This window comes from Megalobrama amblycephala, linkage group LG1 (assembly GCF_018812025.1).
Source record: "Megalobrama amblycephala isolate DHTTF-2021 linkage group LG1, ASM1881202v1, whole genome shotgun sequence".
Taxonomy (NCBI): domain Eukaryota; kingdom Metazoa; phylum Chordata; class Actinopteri; order Cypriniformes; family Xenocyprididae; genus Megalobrama; species Megalobrama amblycephala.
In genome coordinates this window covers 65789933-65812490 of record NC_063044.1, presented here as the reverse complement: position 1 = coordinate 65812490, position 22558 = coordinate 65789933, and the positions used below count along the sequence as shown (strand labels likewise).

Here is a 22558-nt window from a genome sequence, read left to right as displayed (position 1 = left end):
ATCACAGAAGTGCATAGAAATCTGTTTTACCAGATAATCTTAGTATTAAAATAAAAAGGGACAAATAAGATACAAACATGTTAAAAAGGTTGTACGAGTTCATTCATGTGTCCATCTAAATTGAAACTCAATTTTCTTTTTAAATTGCACATTAACTATATATATAGAAAAATGCAATAAAATAGGGGGCATACGGACATCACAAAAGATTATAATAATTAAATCAACACAGTATTACATTTCGTCAATGTAAATTAAATTGTAAATTTAAAGGTACTTCAACAGATTCAAGGATGTTAAACATTTCCGACAACTTTGATTTGAAATGTTTTAACATTTTCTTAAATTAAGTAAAAACTAAAATTGGGTTTACAGTGGATAATTCTGGCTTTGTGAAGATGAAATTTACCCAGAAGACAAAATCTAATATTAAAAAGTCAAGGGTCAAGAGCTCAACTAAAACAAACCCTGACCTCGATGATGGTAACTTAAAAATTGTGATTTTCTCCTTTGGTGATTCTGCTTGTTATCATCAGGTGTCTTCAATAATTCTCAATCATCACTCAATTAATCACTTATTTATCTCATTAATGCTTCAGTGGGTGGAATAAAAATATGGCAGGACTTTTACTCTCTGACCCCTGGATTACCCACCTCTGTTCAAAATATAGTGACTCAAAATGTGCTCAACCATTTGGTTGAGCGGGCAGTTAAAGGGTTAACAAAGATTTTGATCAAATTTAAATACAAGAAATCAAAAAACGGTCATTAAATAATGTGTTATTAATACAAAGGGTGAGAATGTGAGGAAACTTTTTAACAAATTACAAAGTAGCTCTAGACTTACAAACAAGTCTGCAGACTTTTTCTCTCCTGTAAAGGAGAGAACATCTGTGTTACAAAAATGGCTATTGAACGTTTTCTTAATGTGACAGTTCAATAAGGGTTATATAACAAACAGTTCATTTCCAAAGGTGATGAGTCCTGTGCCTTTTTTTATTTATTTTAATTACAAGGATAACAATGGAAAAACAAAAAGCAATATTAACAGAGAGGGAGGAAAGAAAATATACATATATGAACAGCAAATGTATGTTTCACAGCTGTATACTTATACATACGTATCAGTGCTTATTCCTAGATATCAATGATCATATACATGCACACCCATATACAGTGGGTACGGAAAGTATTCAGACCCCCTTAAATTTTTCACTCTTTTTTATATTGCAGCCATTTGCTAAAATCATTAAAGTTCATTTTTTTCCTCATTAATGTACACACAGCACCCCATATTGACAGAAAAACACAGAATTGTTGACATTTTTGCAGATTTATTAAAAAAGAAAAACTGAAATATCGCATGGTCCTAAGTATTCAGACCCTTTGCTGTGACACTCATATATTTGACTCAGGTGCTGTCCATTTCTTCTGATCATCCTTGAGATGGTTCTACACCTTCATTTGAGTCCAGCTGTGTTTGATTATACTGACTTGATTAGGAAAACCACACACCTGGTATATAAGACCTTACAGCTCACAGTGCATGTCAGAGCAAATGAGAATCATGAGGTCAAAGGAACTGCCTGAAGATCTCAGAGACAGAATTGTGGCAAGGCACAGATCTGGCCAAGGTTACAAAAAAAATTTCTGCTGCACTGAAGGATCCTAAGAGCACAGTGGCCTCCATAATCCTTAAATGGAAGACGTTTGGGACGACCAGAACCCTTCCTAGAGCTGGCCGTCCGACCAAACTGAGCTATCGGGGGAGAAGAGCTTTGGTGAGAGAGGTAAAGAAGAACCGTACTCGGTTACTAACGTAACCTCGGTTCCCTGAGGTCAATAACGCAGTGTAACTGCACCGTCATTGGTTCACTCATAGCTGCGCGGCCAATGGCGAGAAAGCGCGCAAACTTTCCCGCCAAAATGGGCGGGGTTAAGTGCTATATAAGCAGCCGTTTCGCCATAGGATTTCAGTGCCAATCGACTGAAGCGACGACTCTGAAGCCGCAGCCTCGTGGCACGGCAAGTAACGCAGTACTCGTTCTGTATCTCAGGGAACCGAGGTTACGTTAGTAACCGAGTACGTTCCCTTTCGATACTTCACTCGTACTGCGTATGGGGAACGAATTCAACCGCGCCGTGCCATGGCAGGGAACGACACAACTTGTTTTGGACACCGGGAGGGGACCAAGGGAACAAGCAAGAAGGCAAAGCCGCCGTGTCCCTTGTTACACTACAAGGAAATGAATCCTGTAACTGCGTGAGGCGGAACTCACCAGGGGCCGCCAATCACACTGAAAGAACCCGAGCTTGTAAGCTCGGGACATCAAGATGGTAGAACCTGACAAAAGTGGACGGCGAAGACCAGCCGGCCGCCTCACAGATGTCTTTTATGGAAACTCCGTTGGACCAAGACCATGAGGAAGCCATTCCCCTAGTGGAATGAGCTCTGACTCCTATGGGGCATTCAGCACCCAAGGATGAGTAACCCAAGTAGCAGAGCGGTCTTTAGCGTCAGGGACCTGAGGTCAGCTGAATGCAGCGGCTCAAAGAGTTTGCCCTTTAGGGCCCTGAGGACCAGAGAAAGGTCCCAAGCGGGCACAGTAAGAGGACGAGGTGGATTTAATCGCCTAGAACCCCTTAAGAAACGGACTAAAAGGCTGTTTCGCCCCACTGACTGACCGGCAATAGGAGCATGGAACGCTGCGATGGCTGCTACGTAAACTTTAAGCGTTGACGGGGCGCTCCCCATATCCAAACGCTCTTGGAGGAAAGACCGTATGAAGGATACGTCACTCTCCACAGGGTCTATGTTGCGTGAGGAGCACCACTCAACAAAGACCGACCATTTATGAGCGTAGAGGCGTCTCGTGGACGGGGCTCTCGCCTGAGAAATGGTATTTAGAACGTCCCAGGGGAGGCTAGTCGGCTCCCATCGAGGGACCAGAGGTGTAGAGCCCAGAGCTCTGGCTGTGGGTGCCAGATCGTTCTGTTTGCCTGAGAGAGGAGATCCCGTCTCAGGGGAATCGGCCAGGGGGCTCTCGTGGAGAGCCTGAACAGCTCCGAGGACCAGACTTGGCTCCTCCAGAGCGGGGCCACCAACAGGACTCTGTGTTGGTCCTCTCTGATGCGCCTGATGACCTGAGGGATCAGTGCGATCGGAGGAAAAGCATTAAGGAGCGTGCTGGGCCATGCGTGGGCCAGAGCATCGACCTTCTTTGAGAAAAATGTTGGGCAGTGAGAGTTGTCTTCTGAGGCGAAGAGATCTATGTCCGCTTTCCCGAAGAACTCCCAAACTGTGAGAACCGTCTGGGGGTGGAGCATCCACTCGTCTGAGGGGATGTTGCTCCGTGACAACATGTCCGCGCCCAGATTGGTCTTGCCAGGAATATGAGTCGCTCTGAGTGACTGAAGTCTTGGCAGAGCCCATATCAGAAGACGTTTCGCCAGAGCGCATAAGCGGCTGGACAAGAGACCTCCCTGATGGTTTATGTATGACACCACTGTCATGCTGTCCGATTGGACTAAGACATGGCGTCCTGTCAAGTGAGCCTGAAAGGATTGAAGGGCTTTCATCACTGCTAGCATCTCTAGACAGTTGATATGTAGACGGCTTTCCTCGTGACTCCACGAGCCGAAGGCCGGTCTGCCCTCGCACACAGCGCCCCAACCCGAGTTGGAGGCGTCCGTTGAGAGCACCGTCCTTCGTGAGACCGCCTGCAGGGGTACTCCAGGACTGAACCAGGCAGGGTTCAACCAAGGTTTCAGGGCTAGAAGACAGGCTCGATTGACCTTGAGACATAGGCGGCCGTGCCGCCAAGCGTTTGGAGGTACCCGGAACTTCAACCAGTACTGCAGAGGCCGCATCCGAAGAAGGCCGAGCTGTAGCACCGGGGAGGCGGAAGCCATCAGCCCTAGCAACCTCTGGAAAAGCTTCAGAGGGAGATAGGCTTTGTTCTTGACTGAGGCTACCGCCGTCATATGGACTGAGTCTAAGACTGCCCCCAGAAACGAAATTTGTTGGCTGGGGCACAGCGAGCACTTGGCTAAGTTGACCCTGAGACCCAGGCATTGTAGATGGCTGAGGAGCACGGATCTGTGGTGTTCTAGCTCGGCTCGCGACCGGGCTAGGATAAGCCAGTCGTCGAGATAATTCAGAACCCGGATTCCCATTTGTCTCAGAGGGGAAAGCGCCGCGTTCATGCACTTGGTGAAAGTGCGAGGAGCCAGAGACAGCCCAAAGGGCAGGACCGTATATTGGTACGCCACCCCCTCGAATGCGAATCTCAAGAATCGCCTGTGAAGGGGGGCTATCTGGATGTGAAAATACGCATCCTTCAGGTCCAGCGAGCAGAACCAGTCCTCGGGGCAAATGTGTGCGAGGATCTGCTTCAGCGTCAGCATTTTGAACTTCCGTCTCATGAGGGAACGATTCAAAAGTCTGAGATCTAGGATGGGTCTGAGACCGCCATCCTTCTTGGGGACCAGGAAGTAGCGGCTGTAAAAGCCTGACTCTCGCTCTGCAGAGGGAACTATTTCCACAGCTCCCTTTCTTAGCATTGTCATAACCTCGGCACGGAGGACGTGAGCGTCGTCCGGGTTCACCAAGGTTTGAAGCACCCCGCCGAAGCGAGGGGGCCGTCGTGCAAATTGGAGCGAGTAGCCCTGAGTTACGATCCCCAGGATCCATTCTGACACATCGGGGATGGCTTGCCAAGCGAGAGAGGAGGAAGAGGAAATTTGCTCTCTTTTCGATGAAGTAAAATAGTGTTCGCCGTGAAAACGGCGTTTTGAGTGGGCGCAACAGGTGTGGGCCCAGCTACAACTTGAAGCACGTTTCCCACGCCCGGAATTAAACAAGGGGGAGGGGAAACTGCACGTAGGAGCTTTTGGGGTGGTCCGGTCGCAACAAGACAATCCCCCATCCTCTTCCTTTCTGAAAGATCAGGACGTCTTCGGAGTCACCGGGTCCAGCACAATCTTGGGCCGGGGTCCCTGGCGTCTCGGGAAGGGAGGGCGCTTCGCAGGGCGTGAGCGCTGGCGGTGCTCCTTAGGTGGCGCTGCTCCTTAGGTGGCGCTGGCTTGCTCTGCTGAGCCGACGCAGTCCTGGGACGGCTGGAAGCAGAAGCGGAGCTGGAGCGCTTGGGCAGAAAGTGTCTCATAGCCTGAGACGATTTCTGCGCCGCGGTGAAGCACTCAGTAAAGCCATCCACTGCTGGCCCAAAGAGACTGGAGGGTGAGACCGGAGCGTCCAGGAAGGCCGTCTTGTCCAGGTCCTTGATCTCCGTCAAGTTGAGCCACAGGTGGCGCTCCAATACTACCAGGCTGGCCATTGAGCGGCCAATGGCCTGGTCCGTAGCCTTCGTGGCTCGCAGGGCTAGATCGGTGGCGCTGCGGAGGTCCTTGAAGGCCGGTGCATCAATTCCAGACTCATCCAGCGAGCGGAGGAGTTTGGCCTGGAAGACCTGGAATATGGCCATAGTATGGAGCGCAGAGGCAGCCTGGCCCGCCGAGGTGTAAGCCCGTCCAGCCAGAGTGGAAGTGGTCCGGCAGGGCTTGGAAGGAAGGGCCCTCTTAGTCTTCCATCCCACAGCCGCGGGAGGGCAGAGGTGAGCAGCCACCGCTTCATCCAGGGGTGGCAGATGCTCGTATCCCTTCTCCTCGGCGCCGTCGACGGCGGTGAGGGCAGAGCGATGCATCGTGTGGAGGCGGGCGGAGTACGGAGCGCGCCACGACTTTGTGAGCTCCTCGTGGACCTCGGGGAAGAAGGGAGCTGAGCGCTGGCGAGGCGCTTGGCGGCGGCCTGGGAGGAACCATTCGTCCAGGCGGCTGCGAGATGGCTCCTCAGGAGGGGCCCATTCGAGGTCCAGCTCTTCCACAGCCCTGGACAGGATACGGAATAATTCGGCATCCATGCCTTGGCCGTGTTCAATGGGCTCCAAAGGAGGTGGGGGAGCGGGATCCTCCGGCTCACCAGCCCAACCTTCTGCTTCGGAGGCAGCGAGGGACATGGAGTCATCCTGTTCGTCGTCCGATCCTCCAAACGAGACGAGGTCACTTGCATCGGCAGAGGGACGCTGCTCGGGTCGGGAGAACAAGACCGGAGAATGTTCCCTTGGAGGAGAAGGCGAGGCACGCGGGGGCTGGGCCGGCGTGAGCTCGCTAAACTCCGGGTGCTGGATCGCTCTACCCCGCTGTCTCTTCCTTGCCGGCTCGCGGGAGGAAGGAGACGGGAGGGCGCGAGCGGCGAGATCGCCTTCAGTGAAGAAGGCGACCCGCGAGCGCAGGGAACCGAGACTCATGCTCTCGCAGTGCGGGCATGAGGCTCCAGCGAGCGCGCCGTCAGCGTGGGACTTGCCCAGGCAAGCGACGCACTCGCTGTGACCATCGTCGTCGTGCAGAGGGGCTCTGCACGTGCCACATGAGTGGCGCGGCATTTGGATCAACGCCGCCGCCGTGATAATGGCGATTGGGGGGCTCTTTGTAGAGCGGCGAGGGCCGCAGAAGCTCAAAGGAGCCCTCAGAAAGGCGCGCCGGATGGCGGCAGGAGACACGCTAGGAAGCAGCGGGAAGCGGGAGGCGGCGACTCGAGGACGGCGCTGCGGGCTGCAGTCAGCGAGGGCGCCGGCGCTGTCTCCGACCGGCGAGTCCAGCTGAGTCCGCTGCGGGAGCCTCTTCAGACGGCGGCGAGCTTCTTCGGCTTCAAGCGGAGATCAGCGAGGAGAAGTAGAAGTCGTCGCTGAAGGAGAAAACACTGAAATCCTATGGCGAAACACCTGCTTATATAGCACTTAACCCCGCCCATTTCGGCGGGAAAGTTCGCGCGCTTTCTCGCCATAGGCCGCGCAGCTATGCCGCGCCGCCATTGGTTCAACAACTTGTCTATGAGTGAACCAATGACGGTGCAGTTACACTGCGTTATTGAAAAAGGCTTCAGTGACGGGGAAAAAGGGAGACTTTTCCCCATACGCAGTATGAGTGAAGTATCGAAAGGGAACCAAAGATCACTGTGGCTGAGCTCCAGAGATGCAGTCGGGAGATGGGAGAAAATTTTAGAAAGTCATCTCAAGGATGATCAGAAGAAATGGACAGCACCTGAGTTAAATATATGAGTGTCACAACAAAGGGTCTGAATACTTAGGACCATGTGATATTTCAGTTTTTCTTTTTTAATAAATCTGCAAAAATGTCAACAATTCTGTGTTTTTCTGTCAATATGGGGTGCTGTGTGTACATTAATGAGGAAAAAAAATGAACTTAAATGATTTTAGCAAATGGCTGCAATATAACAAAGAGTGAAAAATTTAAGGGGGTCTGAATACTTTCCGTACCCACTGTACATAAAAATACATACATATATACACGTTTCCTCAATAATTCCAAACCATTGTTATTTACAATTCAAAGTAGCATCTTTAAGCCAATTCCTAGTTATAGTTTTTTACAAGATGCAAGAAGAATCTTACACAAGTATCTTTCACTTTTAGCTACTATGCCTTTTAGCTAATATTTCCAATAAGTAAAAATAATGAGGTTCTCCTAATGCTGCGTTCACAATTAAACGCATCTGGGGCGTCTGATTTACATGTTAAATCAATGTAAACGCGTGTCTAGACGTCCTGCGGCGCGAATCAAGCGTCTAGCGCAGCGCGAATCGACCGTTGACGCGAGAATGGCGTGAATTGAGCGTTCACGTGTCTGACGCCCTAGACTAGTGTTTCTCAACGGGGGCGTTGAGAGAACAACGGGGGGGCGTTGGAAGCAAGATTTTTAAAAGGGGGGCGTTCAGGTGTTCTTGGGGGGCGTTCACGAGTTTACACCAAAGATCCAGGCAAGACAAGATTAAACATGTAATTACTTGCAAAATAATTGCCTACAACATTCTAAAATCTAACAGTTTAACGCAACATGTAAGCTAGGCTATGTATCGTATCTTTTGCAACGATTATTTTTTCCAGTCACAGACCAGCGCTCAAGCGCTGACAAGAATTCACTTGCACAAAAATGTGTTTCGCGCTGACAACAATCCGGTGGTGGCTTGAATCCAGCGCTGAACCAGCGGAGGAATGGAAAGTTGACAAGCCATTAAAAAGGTATTGACTTAAGAACCACTTATATTTTCAAATATTTTCAATAAATCCTGTTCCCATTCACTCCAGTGACGAATTTTAAAATGAATGAAACTAAATTTTATTTATAATGGTAAAACTTTTACATTTTCTTTGTTCACAAAGTAATTTACTGGGCATTATTGTTAACTCGCAAGACTGTAAGGAGAAAATGACAATTTGATGGATAATTAATTTAAATATATCCTGTAGGCTAATTTCGCCGTCACATCTGAGCGCAAAACGCTGCTTGGATAATTTAGTTAAAAATAATTAATAATACAATAATAATTTAATCTAATTGTTCATATGTGTTTATTCTTGTTAGAAGATTTTTTTATTTTTTATTTTACTGATTATGGACACAAATTAATCATGACAAACCAAATAAATTTGAATTGAATTAATTATACCATTGATGATAACAAGCTGATACCAAGGTATTTAAGCCTATAATTATAACATAATTTTTCATGAAAAATCATGATTGTATTGACTCAAAAGTAAGATTAATGTAAGCAGCTTCTTGCAATACTCCATAAAAGTGCACACCATAGACTGTAAAAAAGTGCACGCATTAGTGCCGAAATGACCGTACAGTCCATACTCTGAGTGGCATGGAAGAGAGTCGGAAGTTGATTTGTTGCCCCTACGAGTTTATAATAGCATATTTTAACTATATTTTCAAATGGATAAAAAAAAACTGTCAAATTGTTTTTAAACACTGGCTTTATTAAACTATGTTTTAAAGATGTCAATAAACAGTCTCATATGTCTAGGCCTATTTATTTTTAATATAGGCCTACTATATTTATTAATTTATTGTTCTATTTTATTTAGCATTTTTACATTTAACATGAATAATCAAACATTTAACATAAAACAAGTATTGCACAACCATTTTAAATGTCTACTCATTTGTCCTTTTTTAAATCTTTTATTAATTTACATTTTTATGTTTTAATTAAGCTGATTTATGCTGTTCCTTATTCTTTCGGTTTATAAGGTGTCACAATCTTGCATTCCTATTCTTCCATTCATAATATGCGCGTTAGGGTGATGGAAACCATTTATTGGCATACTGATGGTGTGTAGTGACCATTTGTGCATAAAACACCATGGTATTATGCATTAGGCCCAACAAAGTCTGACAAACAGCCCTCGACATAGAAATCAGATGTTTAAACTCGTATTTTGTGCGCGAGCGAGTTCATGTGGAGACTGCCAGTGTATGGGCATATACTCGTTTAACCAGTATTTCATCAGTTCTTCTGCGTCTCCTCACAGCATTTTAATAAAACGATATCCAACAACACAAATAGCTCTCTCTTTAGTCACAAATTCCCTTCATAATGCAAAACATGCGACGTGCACGCTTAAGTTTCAGAAAACATCGTCATTGAAGTTTATATGTCTATAATTTATGTAATTATATAATTTATATCACAGGTTTTCAAACCCTGTGTCACGAGACTTAAAAAATAAATAAACAAAATATATTTTACTTAATTGATTAACAAAGCGAAAGAAAAAACTGTGCCCAATAGTAGCCTATATACTGCTGAGTTTGATTCATTTTTGCGAGGCGCGGCGCTCCACAAACAAGTTCAAGGAAAGGAAACCGAGATCGCAAAAAGCGCATCCTGTTTTCTTTATTTTGCAAAAGCACAATGTTCTGTTTTTAGCGTGAGTGTATAAAAGTAAACTTCGCAGTATCGAATAATGTCTTACTCATATCTGTAAATTACGGAGTAAGCCTATTTAAGTTGTTTCTGCTGGTATAAGGAAACAGTTGAAGTGATCGCGCCGGCACCTCGCGTGCGCACTCAACTTATTCATTGCAAACTTGACATCGCAGACTGTTCATTATCAAAATAAAATACCGTCAGCCAAAAACATATAAAAATTACACTGATCATTTTACATAGCCTATTCCATAGTATCCTATCTGTGCCGTTCAGCGTGACCACCGCTGAAACTGGTCCTGCCAAACACATTTTTGCTCATGTGAAGAGGATGATTTTTTTCGTTGATATTGAAACGGGAGTGAAGTACAAATCCTATTTGACATAATAAATAAAAGTACAGCATCCACATACATTGCTAATATGGAAACATTTGAATTCGTGCCGAACGAGAGGCTGCTTGAGAACACCGGTTTTTACTTTCAGTTTCGCCTCAAATTAATTCGTTTGGGCATGTTTATAGCTACTTATAAGTTTCTATTCTTGTTCTGTATAAGTATATTATATAGGCTATTTTATGTATATTATATATTTTAGTATTCTTATGCTTGGTTTGACTTGGTTTGGTCGCGTCAATTAAAAAATGTTGTTCTTTAAAAAAAAATTGACAGCCACTGCTTTATATGTTGCTTATGTGTTGGAAAACACAAAACCCGGCATGGACCACTTTTGGTCTTATGAGAGGGGGATCCCCCAAATGAGGTGCCGGATCAGATTTCGGAGGTTTCGGCTTGTCCCGGCACAACTTAAGGTCTACCTGCCACTGTTCAGTCAAATCAAATCTGTTCCCAGCCAGCAATGACACGTGGGGCCCAGATGGGTTAACTACGGGTTCCATGGGTACTGTGTGGGCATGGGCTTTGGCTGGGTGAAATCAGCGGGTCCCATGTAGGTTTTGTACTAAGAGTCCCACATAGGAAGCCCATATGAGCTGATTACATGGGCCCCATAAGGGACAGGCATGGGCCAAGTGGGCATGGGTTTGATCTGGGAACACATATATGGGTCTTGCATGGCATATTCATGGGCCAAGTGGGCATGGGTTTGAACTGGGAATGCACATATGGGTCCTGCATAGAATTTTTATGGGCCAAGTGGGCATGGGTTTGAACTGGGAACACATATATGGGTCTTGCATGACATATTTATGGGCCAAGTGGGCATGGGTTTGATCTGGGAACACATATATGGGTCTTGAATGGCATATTTATGGGCCAAGTGGGCATGGGTTTGAACTGGGAATGCACATATGGGTCCTGCATAGAATTTTTATGGGTCAAGTGGGCATGGGTTTGAACTGGGAACACATATATGGGTCTTGCATGACATATTTATGGGCCAAGTGGGCATGGGTTTGATCTGGGAACACATATATGGGTCTTGAATGGCATATTTATGGGCCAAGTGGACATGGGTTTGAACTGGGAATGCACATATGGGTCCTGCATAAAAATTTTATGGGCCAAGTGGGCATGGGTTTGAACTGGGAATACATATATGGGTCCTGCATAGAATTTTTATGGGTCAAGTGGGCATGGGTTTGAACTGGGAAAACATATATGGGTCTTGCATGATATATTTATGGGCCAAGTTGGCATGGGTTTGAACTGGGAACACATATATGGGTCATATATATATTTATACAACAGTTCTATCTGGTTCTCGAATCTGATTGGCTGATAGCCATGCGATATTTCAGCGATAACAGCACTCCTCCTACCTTTTCACCGTTTGTATCACTCCGCTTGAAGTGACCGTCATGGCGGCCGACCAAATCAACCGCAATTTTTACAAATACTACTTGTTGTACCACAAACTGTAGTTTTAATAGTTTTTAGGCGAGAATGTAGTTGTTTAGATCTGAAATATGTGACTCATATTTAATAACAGCGCCTATTTTACAACTTGTTTTGACGTTTTCGGACATGTGAGCTCCAGGGCGTCAGCGGGCGTTCAGTGCTTCTGTAACTGCCGAGAACAGCTTAATCTCGGCCAGTGCTTCGTAGATTTGCCGCTGGTTCTTATAGTGGTTAAACATGAGACATTATTCAATTTGAGTACATAGAACAGGCAATCTTTGGTCTTTATTAATCTATTATTTGTTCCAGAGCAAGTCGAATTGTGCTATGTTAAATTTGATAATAATAAACGACGTTATGTTACATCATTATATATAGCATATTGGCTTCAACTAGACGGGACATATCAGATGAAGACTCTTCTCCGCTCTTCAAATACGTAAAACATTAAACTTTATAAACATAGGGTTTTTTGAGTAAAGAAAACGCTTTACAATTTTTTTTTTCAAACATCAGATCTTTATTTACCTTGGCATTGCATAGAGGAGATGTCCAAACTGCGTGCGCACTTCATTCACGAGGGGAGGCGGATTAATGTAATGAGGTTTGATTGACAGTTTGAGGATCCAATGGAGTTAAGAGGTTTTGTCACAAGCTCTTAAAAATCCTTTTCATTCGTTAAATATTTGTAAAACCCACATACAAGTGTAAATGTTTTTTGTTTTGTTTTTGTTTTTTGTAAATAACTAGTGCTTTGTTTGACTGAACTGTACAATTGTGCTTATTTGTTGTTCAATAAATATTATTTTATATAAATATGTCCATTAGTAAGTAATATGGATTGAGTGAACGTTACATTAATACGCCATTAGATGGCGGCAACACTTTACAGGAGGAATGAGTCAGTGAAGCACAAGAGACTTTTAAATTGAAAGGAACTTTTGCAAAGGAAGTTGTTTTTAGCGCTGTGGTGTTATACAAAGATCGCTTTCCTCAGAGGACATTCAAACGGACTTTTATAATGGATATAATATTATGGACATCGACTTGAAGAATGAATGTAATGCAATATATCAGACAGGTAATAGCCTACTCTCTCTCTCTCTAATACTGTATAAAATTCAATGTGTTTCAATGAAGCGACTCGACGTTCCTTCGTTACTAGTTCTAAAGTGACGTTTTAGAGTTAGTAACGGAGGCTTGGTCCAACTGACAACTTGAGATATGAATCCGTGGCGGAAGGAAGTAGTGCTGCACAAAAGAGGGTTTTAAAGACACTCCGTTGTTGTTCTTATTTATTTACACACTCTTGGGTAAAGTTGGTTTTATATCCGTATTCAATAGCCTTGTTAATCACACTACATTGGACATTCAGTGGACATTCACAAGTAAATATGCCATTAAAACAATACTTGCCTATTTTGATCGGCTGTGAAAAATGTTGTAAGTTGACAATCGTTGGTTGTCAATATCATGTCGCTGCTTAAAATTCGCAAACATTAATTTATTGCACATTTATTGGAAAGTTTGAATTTATCATAAGTCCGAATGTGCGAATATAAAACCAACTTTACCGAAGTCGTGCCGTCGAACTGTTGTATAAACGCAATATCACACTCGTAGCCGTGCGATATGGCTGTATATCAGCACGCAGTGATTACCTACGGACGAATCACAGCGTGCTGATATACAGCCATATCGCACGGCTACGAGTGTGATATTGCTCATATATCTATGGGTAAAAAAGAACATCGATAACACAAACGCCATGACTGTTTTGGATGTATTTTTTGGAGAGATGTTTTGTTTTCTTTTTTTCAGATATTTTTAAAAAATATATATTTCTTATTTATTTACTGGTATGTTGTAAAATTTAAATTGTTAAAGATTATGTTTGTTGTTCAATGTATTATATAATGAGTGTATTTTGTATTGTATTTTTGGAGGTTTTTTTTCAGAGATTTATTTTAAAATATATTTTTTAGTTTACCGTATGTTCTGACATTGTTTTTTAAAGATAATTTTTGTTGTTCAATTTAATATATTTCTTGCAGTTCAAAGCATCAAGTGTCTTGTATTTATCTTGTACTTACATTCATTCTTCGTTTTTAATTTTTCTTAGTTTGTTTCCTTAAATGAATGGTTGGGCTTACCTTGCATGAATTGCCCAGTTAGGACCAACATAAGATCCTTACATAGCCCACTTTAAGCCCATATGGGCATTCACGGTTGAATCCTGGTGCAAGCCCACTTTAAACCCCTTTAAGCAGGTGGGGCCCAATTGGGTCTGGCACAAATTGCCCGGTTAAGACCCACATAAGACCCTTACAGATCCCACTTAAAACCCACCTGGGCATCCACGGCTGGCCCCCATGTGGATCCCGGGTGCAAGCCCACTTTAAACTCCTTCAGACTGGTGGGCCCCAAATGGGTTTGGCATGAATTGCCCAGTTAGGACCCACATAAGACCCTTACAGATCCCACTTAAAACCCACCTGGGCATCCACGGCTGGTCCCCATGTGGATCCCGGGTGCAAGCCCACTTTAAACCCCTTCAGACTGGTGGGCCCCAAATGGGTTTGGCATGAATTGCCCAGTTAGGACCCACATAAGACCCTTACAGATCCCACTTAAAACCCATCTGGGCATCCACGGCTGGCCCCCATGTGGATCCCGGGTGCAAGCCCACTTTAAACCCCTTTAAGCAGGTGGGGCCCAATTGGGTCTGGCACAAATTGCCCGGTTAAGACCCACATAAGACCCTTACAGATCCCACTTAAAACCCACCTGGGCATCCACGGCTGGCCCCCATGTGGATCCCGGGTGCAAGCCCACTTTAAACTCCTTCAGACTGGTGGGCCCCAAATGGGTTTGGCATGAATTGCCCAGTTAGGACCCACATAAGACCCTTACAGATCCCACTTAAAACCCACCTGGGCATCCACGGCTGGTCCCCATGTGGATCCCGGGTGCAAGCCCACTTTAAACCCCTTCAGACTGGTGGGCCCCAAATGGGTTTGGCATGAATTGCCCAGTTAGGACCCACATAAGACCCTTACAGATCCCACTTAAAACCCATCTGGGCATCCACGGCTGGCCCCCATGTGGATCCCGGGTGCAAGCCCACTTTAAACCCCTTTGGGCAGGTGGGGCCCAAATGGGTTTGGCATGAATTGCCCAGTTAGGACCCACATAAGACTCTTACAGATCCCATTTAAAGCCCATCTGTGTAGCCATGTTGCAAAGCCCACTTTGGAACCCTTTGGGCAGGTGGGGCCCAAATGGGTTTGGCATGAATTGCCCAGTTAGGACCCACATAAGACTCTTACAGATCCCATTTAAAGCCCATCTGTGTAGCCATGTTGCAAAGCCCAATTTGGACCCCTTTGGGCAGGTGGGGCCCAAATGGGTCTGACATGAATTGCCCAATTAAGACCCATGCAGTACCCTTACAGGTCCCACTTTTAGTACGTCTGGGCTTCCACGGCTTGCCCCAATGTGGATCCCGGGTGCAAGCCCATAATGGGGCCCACATTTGCCGCCCATGAAGCCCTCATCTGGGCCCCACATGTCATTGCTGGCTGGGTTATTTGGCTTTCAGTGACATGCTTTTTAATTATGAAAGCTGCAGTCTGTAACTTTTGGAGCTCTAGCGGTAAATAAACTAAACTGCAGGCGTCTTGGTACTGCAGGTACTGTACTCCACAGCCGTGCCGACTCGAACCAGTCTAATAGTCCCAATATAAACTCTTATTAGGTGTGTAGTAGTGATTCAGGATAAGACAAAAACACAGTTTGGAAAATGGATTCATGATGTTGGCTACTCACCGATTATATAAATTTGGTAGCCTACATTTTAAATAGGCTACAAAAAAGTTACTGATTTAATATTACTAATAATAATAATAAGAAGAAGAAAACACAGATGTGAATTATACACATTATTATTATTAATACAGAATAATTATCAGCATACTTTCAATAAAGACATTTATCCTTTTTGTGTTTGTGTGTGTGTTTGGGGGGCGGTAAAGGACCTGGATAATGGATAGGGGGCGCTGGCCCAAAAAAGGTTGAGAACCACTGCCCTAGACGAAAAATCTGAACTTTGGCGAATATTCGCGGCACGTTAACCCATCAGGGACTCTTCTTTGATAGTTACGTGTTTATGATGTGATCAGCGGTGGAGACCAGAACAAAGATGGAGGACACCCTGAAATGTATGATGTATCATCATATTTTTATCAAGACAGGAATAAAAAGGACCTTGCCTGGAAGAGGATAAGCGAGGAAATCAGACAATCTGGTAAGTTGTAAAAAGCTTTGCATGATTTTAGCCGTTGATACTAGCCCACCTGCTAGCTAGCAAAAGCCGGCCGGCATAACCGAGCTAAATTGCCATTATTAGTTTCCAACTGACGAGATAATGTGTTTATTCAGAGGCTCTGTGCAGAAAAAGATGGAAGAGTCTGAGGGACACATATTTGAGAGAGAGGGTGCGACCTAACATGAGGGTGAGTCAATTATCAGGAACATTTTATTTGAAAGTGGACTAATCCTTTAAGTTAGTAAAAATAAACAGTTCAACCATAAGCATATTACTTGCACAACTCAAATCTAGACCATAGATTTAAGTGAGGATGATTTGACCTGAATGACTTATTTTAAACTATTATTCTGCAGATACAAACTGTGAGGATGGCAGAGGTTCAGGGAACCAAGGTCCCCATCCTGGACCTCTCCCTCCAATGTGGCCAGGATAATATCCTGGATGTTTCTCTCTGGCGGGACGAAGCCACGAGTGAGCTCTACCTCGGAGACGATGTGGAGTCACTCACCTAAAAGCCTACATCTGTGATGGTGGGAGAGGAAAACTGAATTCCTCCACATACACCACTGTGAAGGTACACAAATATAATGAAACATTAGCCTCTTCTCCAGAACTACTTCACAGATATCTACAAGCTCATACATTCACTGTGCTTTTTAGGAGATTTAAACCTAAGGGCAAATTGTCTTTTTGTTAAAATCCATATTGCCGAAAGGGAGGAAGTCATGCACCTCATTGAAGTAATCAGGGTATCCAGTCAGCATGGAAGTCTGACACTTCTGTGCAGTGACTTCGATGAGTTTGTCATTCCCATGACAATGTACCATGGAAGTGTGGACGATCTCACTTTCGGTCCACCTAAGAATCAAACACATCCATAAACGTGTTATGGAGATCAGTTTTGTTGATGATGATTAAAATCTGAATAGTTACTTCATTTTTCATTGTTTCATTGTTCAATTAGTTTTTTTTTTTTTTTTTAGAAATAGTTAGGGTTAGATTGTTTATATTTTGTTTACTTTTTTTAATAGTAATAGTTTAGCAGTTCAGATCATTTTAGTAATAGTAATTTAGTAGTTCAAATTGTTTACATTTTAATAGTAATTTAGTAGTTTAGATTGTTTAGTTTAGTATTAATAGAAGTGTTTTGTATTTAGTTGTTTATTTTATTTTCATTTGAGATCATTTATATTCATTTATTATCTTTGTTCTAAAATATAAAAAGATTTTGTACTGAAAAAGTTGTCAGTCTGATATTTTACAGACCTATTTAAAAGTTACCTCAATAATTAGCCATGTCCAACTGTGCACATGCTAGCATTAACAACATTCTCCTCAGCCTTCCCCCAAAAATAATTGTTTACATTATGTATATTTTTCATATTCAAGATTCATAAGTATTCTGTGCACTCCTCTCACCCTCTAGAAGACAACAGAACATGACCACATTGTTCACAAACTCTGCTGTACTTCTTTCTGACTTATTTTCCAGATCTGTAAGGATGACACTGATCCGAAATGGAAAGGTTGTAACGATCGGCCCTATCGATTTTACATTGATTAAAATGGGGTCAGATTAAACTGTGTTAGAGGTTTGGAGTGTTTAAAAAGATGAGACAGACTACAAAAATGGATAAATTAGGTGTATTTGGGTCAATGATGTGACTCTCATTTTTTTGCGTCCTTATTGTTTAATTACATTTAAAAGGGTAAAAACTGCTAAATAAATTAGCAAATTACTTGCATACATTCTCTTTTTTGAGGACCAAGTCTGAAATTTCTGGTTTTAATCAATTTAGAAGAATATTTGGGGATTGATTGCAAAAATGTCAATGTGGTGTAACCGTAAAAACTTAGTACCAAATAATTGATATTGTTTAAAAAATGTGAAATTCTTAATGAAACACCATATCTGCTAGTTTGGCATAATCTTACATTAGAACAATTTAATAGTGAATAAAAATTAATTTAACACCATTGTTCTGAATATTATAAATAATTTGGGGAATTATAGGAGTCAAATCAAATTCCTGAAGTGTCAAGGTGGTGCAACCACCATTCAAGGAGCCATTTTGTTAATATTGTGCAAGAAAACCATGTGACAGGAAATTATATCACAAAGAAGGGGCCCTGGTGACACTAAATGCTGCATGCAAAGGTTAGTAATGGTCTTTAAAATATGAGATAATTTGACATTTTTAGGGTATGGTTAGGTATTCTTAGGTATACATGTCAAATGGTATGACCCTATAAATACATTGATAATTCATCATTATTCTAAAAATGTGTATTAACTTTAAAAAATTACATTTGAAATATTTCCACCAAGGCCAAGTGCTTACATAGGTGTCCATGATAATACCTGTCAAATTTGATTTTAAATTGAAATGTCAAATGGTGTAACCGGTTACACCATTTGACTTCTATTACAAGCCTTTCTGTTAGTGGCAAATTTAGTCAAAATCACTAGTTTATGGTGCTGATTAAAGATGTAATATAAACTAAACTACTATTTGGAACTATTTTCAAATGTTCAATGTTTAATTTTTTTGAGAAAGTGGTGCTTTATCCACAACTTTATTATTAAAGCTCTGTAAGTCAGTAAAATAAAATATATTTGTTGCACAACATTAATGTTTAGAACATTTAGAACATTTCTATTCTATTCACTTAAAAATGTATGCTATATAAAATCATGGAGTGATTGCTAATGAGAGACAAGCGTGACAAACGTATTGAGAGCAGCTTTTATTATGCCGCAGTTGCTGCTTCTGCTTCTTCAAGTCAAGCGTATGTGAGGTAAAGCAGCTCTGTTTTTGTGTGTTGAAATTTGTTATAATGCTACTCTGTGCGTTCGCTCGGCAGCTGCTATGAGACACTTGTTGCACACTGCAGTCAACTAGATCCATACTAGGCATGGTAAAACATACTCGCAGTAAATCAAGAAAACAAGTTCTAAACAATAAGACTAAACGTGTTTAGCTATTCACCTTATTTTCCGCGACAACAAGGGCGGCGCCATTGCGTTCATTTTGTCATCTTACTTCCGGTTGAGGGACCTAAGCTAGTAGTCGCTAGCGGTTTAGCTGTAACGGTAGATGAGTATTATATGCTCAGTTAGGGGCTGTCATAACAATTAGATTAAGAAGAGAGATCAGTTGCATCAACGATGTTACGAATACAATGTGAAGCGGTCAGAGTGTTGTGGTGCACTTTATTTACACCCACCACCTTAAGACGAGGAGCACCTGAGGCAATGGCTGAAGGCGCTAAACTTGAAGTGCTCACCCAAGCGCCCTTATGTGTGTTCGTACCATTTCATGGACGGGAAGCAGACTGATGAACGCCCTTACCCGAGAAATGTCTCGGCTACGATGTTGTGGTAAAGAAGTCACGGCAGGTGCTGAACAGGTTATCATATTCAGGTAAGCTAACTTAGCTAGCCATGTGCATGTTAGCCTAATGCTAGATTTGTGAAGTCCCTTCTATGAATACATTTAAGATCAGTAACGAGCAGTTCACAAAATACAACGAATCTTGCATTATTACAATTGCCACCTATATATTTCATATGTAAGATAGTACAATGGTACATACTTACTGTAGTATTATGGTACATTATGGTCTAACAATAGCTTACTTACATTATTCCTGTAAATTACAGAGATTGCAGATGATAGCAGGCGAGCTAGCTACATCTCTCATATTGATACTGACCTAAGTATTAACACTAGAGTTAGAGATTGTGTGTATACTGTTTTAGTATATATACTGTTATATACTGTATTGTGTCTCGTTTTTAATGCACCTCTCTCTCACACTGTTCTGTTAAACTATGGGTGCAATCATATATTAATTCTCATGAGGAATAATTACTAATGTAAAAATATGTTTATGGTTATATTATTTCCACAGATGCATTGATGTGCATCAGTGATGCAGTGGACAACAGTGAGGATGATCACATCCACATGCTCCTGAACTGTGATGCAGAAACACAATAGGAGGATCCATCTGTCTCAGACCACAACTACACTTCAACATCACATCTCAATCTGAAGCACCTACATCTGATATGAGAACATAATGTGTTGAGCTGGCGCCATTGTACACAACTCTGCTGAGAAACAACCACCGTTCATTCAGTCTTACCAATACATACTCCAACAACTTCCAGCTACACAGTTGGGATCAGCTCCTGATGACTCTGATGGAGCTGCGTCGTAATTTATTGCAGGGTGATCTTGCTGAAAGTTTTAGTGCTTCTAAACCTGGTGTTGTGATAAATTCATAACTGCAAATTCAGGGTTCCTGGAATACCTTCGTCCAGGCGATGAAGTAATTGCAGACAGAGGCTTCACCAAGAGACGCATGCAACTCTCCAAAGAAGACACCACCAACACCAGGTGCATCGCCAATGTACGTGGGTCATATGACTGAAAATCTACAAAATCCTTTCTAACAACAGCTCCAATTAACCTCACCCCTAAAATTGATAATTTATAGAATTTGCCCAGTTTAACCTTCTACGCAACATAATTTCTGATGTAGAGAATGAATAAGTGTAGATTTGTAGGTATGTTTCTCTGTGCTGTGGTTTTGCTTTAACTAATCAGTGTAAATACTAGTGTATGTAGATATTTTTATAAACCTTCACAATATGACCAGATGTTATCTATCGTTAAATTGTTATTTCTATAAACCTTTACAATATGATCAGTTGTGAAGTTTTTTTTTTTAAATCTTTACAATGTGGCCAGATGTTAGCTGTCAGTATTTTTTTAATAAAACCATATAATGTGAGCTCTTACAGTTTAAAGGAATTAAGTTTTCTGACTTAAATGGAATTAGTCATGTCAAGTTTGCAAATTAATTCTATCTTGGTTTATTGCATATTAAAATTAAATGGTGAAACATTATCTCTACATGAAGGCCAGTAAAAGGTGTCTAGCTTTCTGTTAACAATAAACACTCTTACAACTGATTTTATCACAACTTATTAAATTATACATTTTCTAAAATACAAATCACAAAGTTATGTTGTTTAACAAAACTGATTTAAAATAATTACAGTCTTCTTCACCTACGCCCTATACATGCTCCATCAACTCCTGACAGTCCCATGGTTACCTCTGGCCACTTCATATCATCTACCAGTTACGGCCGTTAACAATGACAATATGACCATCTGATCATCGTATGAAGTTTTCTCTGTGCTCCCAATTTAAAACATTTACTGCATTAACGTTATTTGTCATTTCTCTAAAGTTATAGCTCGCTATAAACAATCTTTTAACTACTGATCTAGCTACCGAATGTGCCGCGTCAGTTTAGCGGAAGTCGGATGACAAAATGCGGAAGAGCGGAGAATTAAAAATGGACGTGGTGGAATAAGGTGAATATAGGAGGTGGAAAAAGAAGAGGAGAGGGCAGATGTAATTTGCCCTTGCAGCTGGGGGATCGATCACAAAAGCCACTGGCATTTATATTCAATCATCCATCTCAATCTCGAATCATCCCTTTTCCGTCAGTCTGGGCCCAGATTCATATCTGAATGGCTAGGGTTTTTCCATGCCCTACCAATCTCAAACATGGAGATCAGGAAGCAATGGAAGGCTCACTGGAGCTGCAGAGCTACAGACAGAAAGGAACCGCTCATCGAGCCGTCCACGTTGGGCCCCTTTCTTAACACGCCCACAAGGCAGCTGCAGCCTGACAGACACGCGTCCCACAAGTTCCAGCAGCTCCGCATATACAACTAGCCCCTCTCCTGAAGACTGTTTGCTTCCATTTTCCCTGCATAATTAAAATAAATTTTATATAAATGAGTGGCTCATTCACATTTCTGGGGCAGAGGACTGAAGGGAACCCTCCATGATCTTTGGTTTTGTTTCTCTTTCTAATTTAATTTAATCTTGTTTACTGTCTCCCAACCATAGACTAGGAGAGCTTTTAACACTACAAATATAAAACACAACCCTGACTCTTTTTGTTAAATGTCAGTTTTAATGGTCAATAATGGCCAAATAGCCATTATGAAAGTATAAGCTACAATAAAAAATAAAGCAAACAATACAGTCACACATACAAAGTCAGCGCTCTAGTAGGCTACAACAGTAAAATATAATGCCTAACTATATAAAGTTATGAGATTAAACTTTTAGTTCAACAAATTATAGATTCATGAGTCCAAAGATCTCCTGTTAGAATTACAAAAGATTAATTATATCTCATGTTTAACCACTAAAGAAACATCAGAACCAGTGGCAAATTTCAGAAGGATTAGCCGAGGTTAGGCTGTTCTCTGCGGGGTACATGAGTACCCAAACTCCAAATAGGCACTACTTTTATCAATAAATCACAAATTTGAGCTTTAAACCAGTATATTCTTACCTGAAAAACTCTTTAAACTACATATGACATAACTCTGGTATGTTTGAATTACACAAGTTTCCCCCTCTGCTATTGACGCTTGCTGGTTAGTGCAGGATGCATTCTGGGATACCTGGCTGTCTCAAGTCCGCACAAGTCACCTCTCAATAAAAGGGGCAGATCAAGAACACATTCGGGGAT

At 42.5% G+C, this 22558-nt stretch overlaps 1 pseudogene; it reads left to right on the top strand.

The window, feature by feature from the left end:
- Window positions 1–18877: 18877 nt before the first annotated feature.
- LOC125280449 lies at window positions 18878–20425 on the top strand (annotated as a pseudogene).
- Window positions 20426–22558: the final 2133 nt, after the last annotated feature.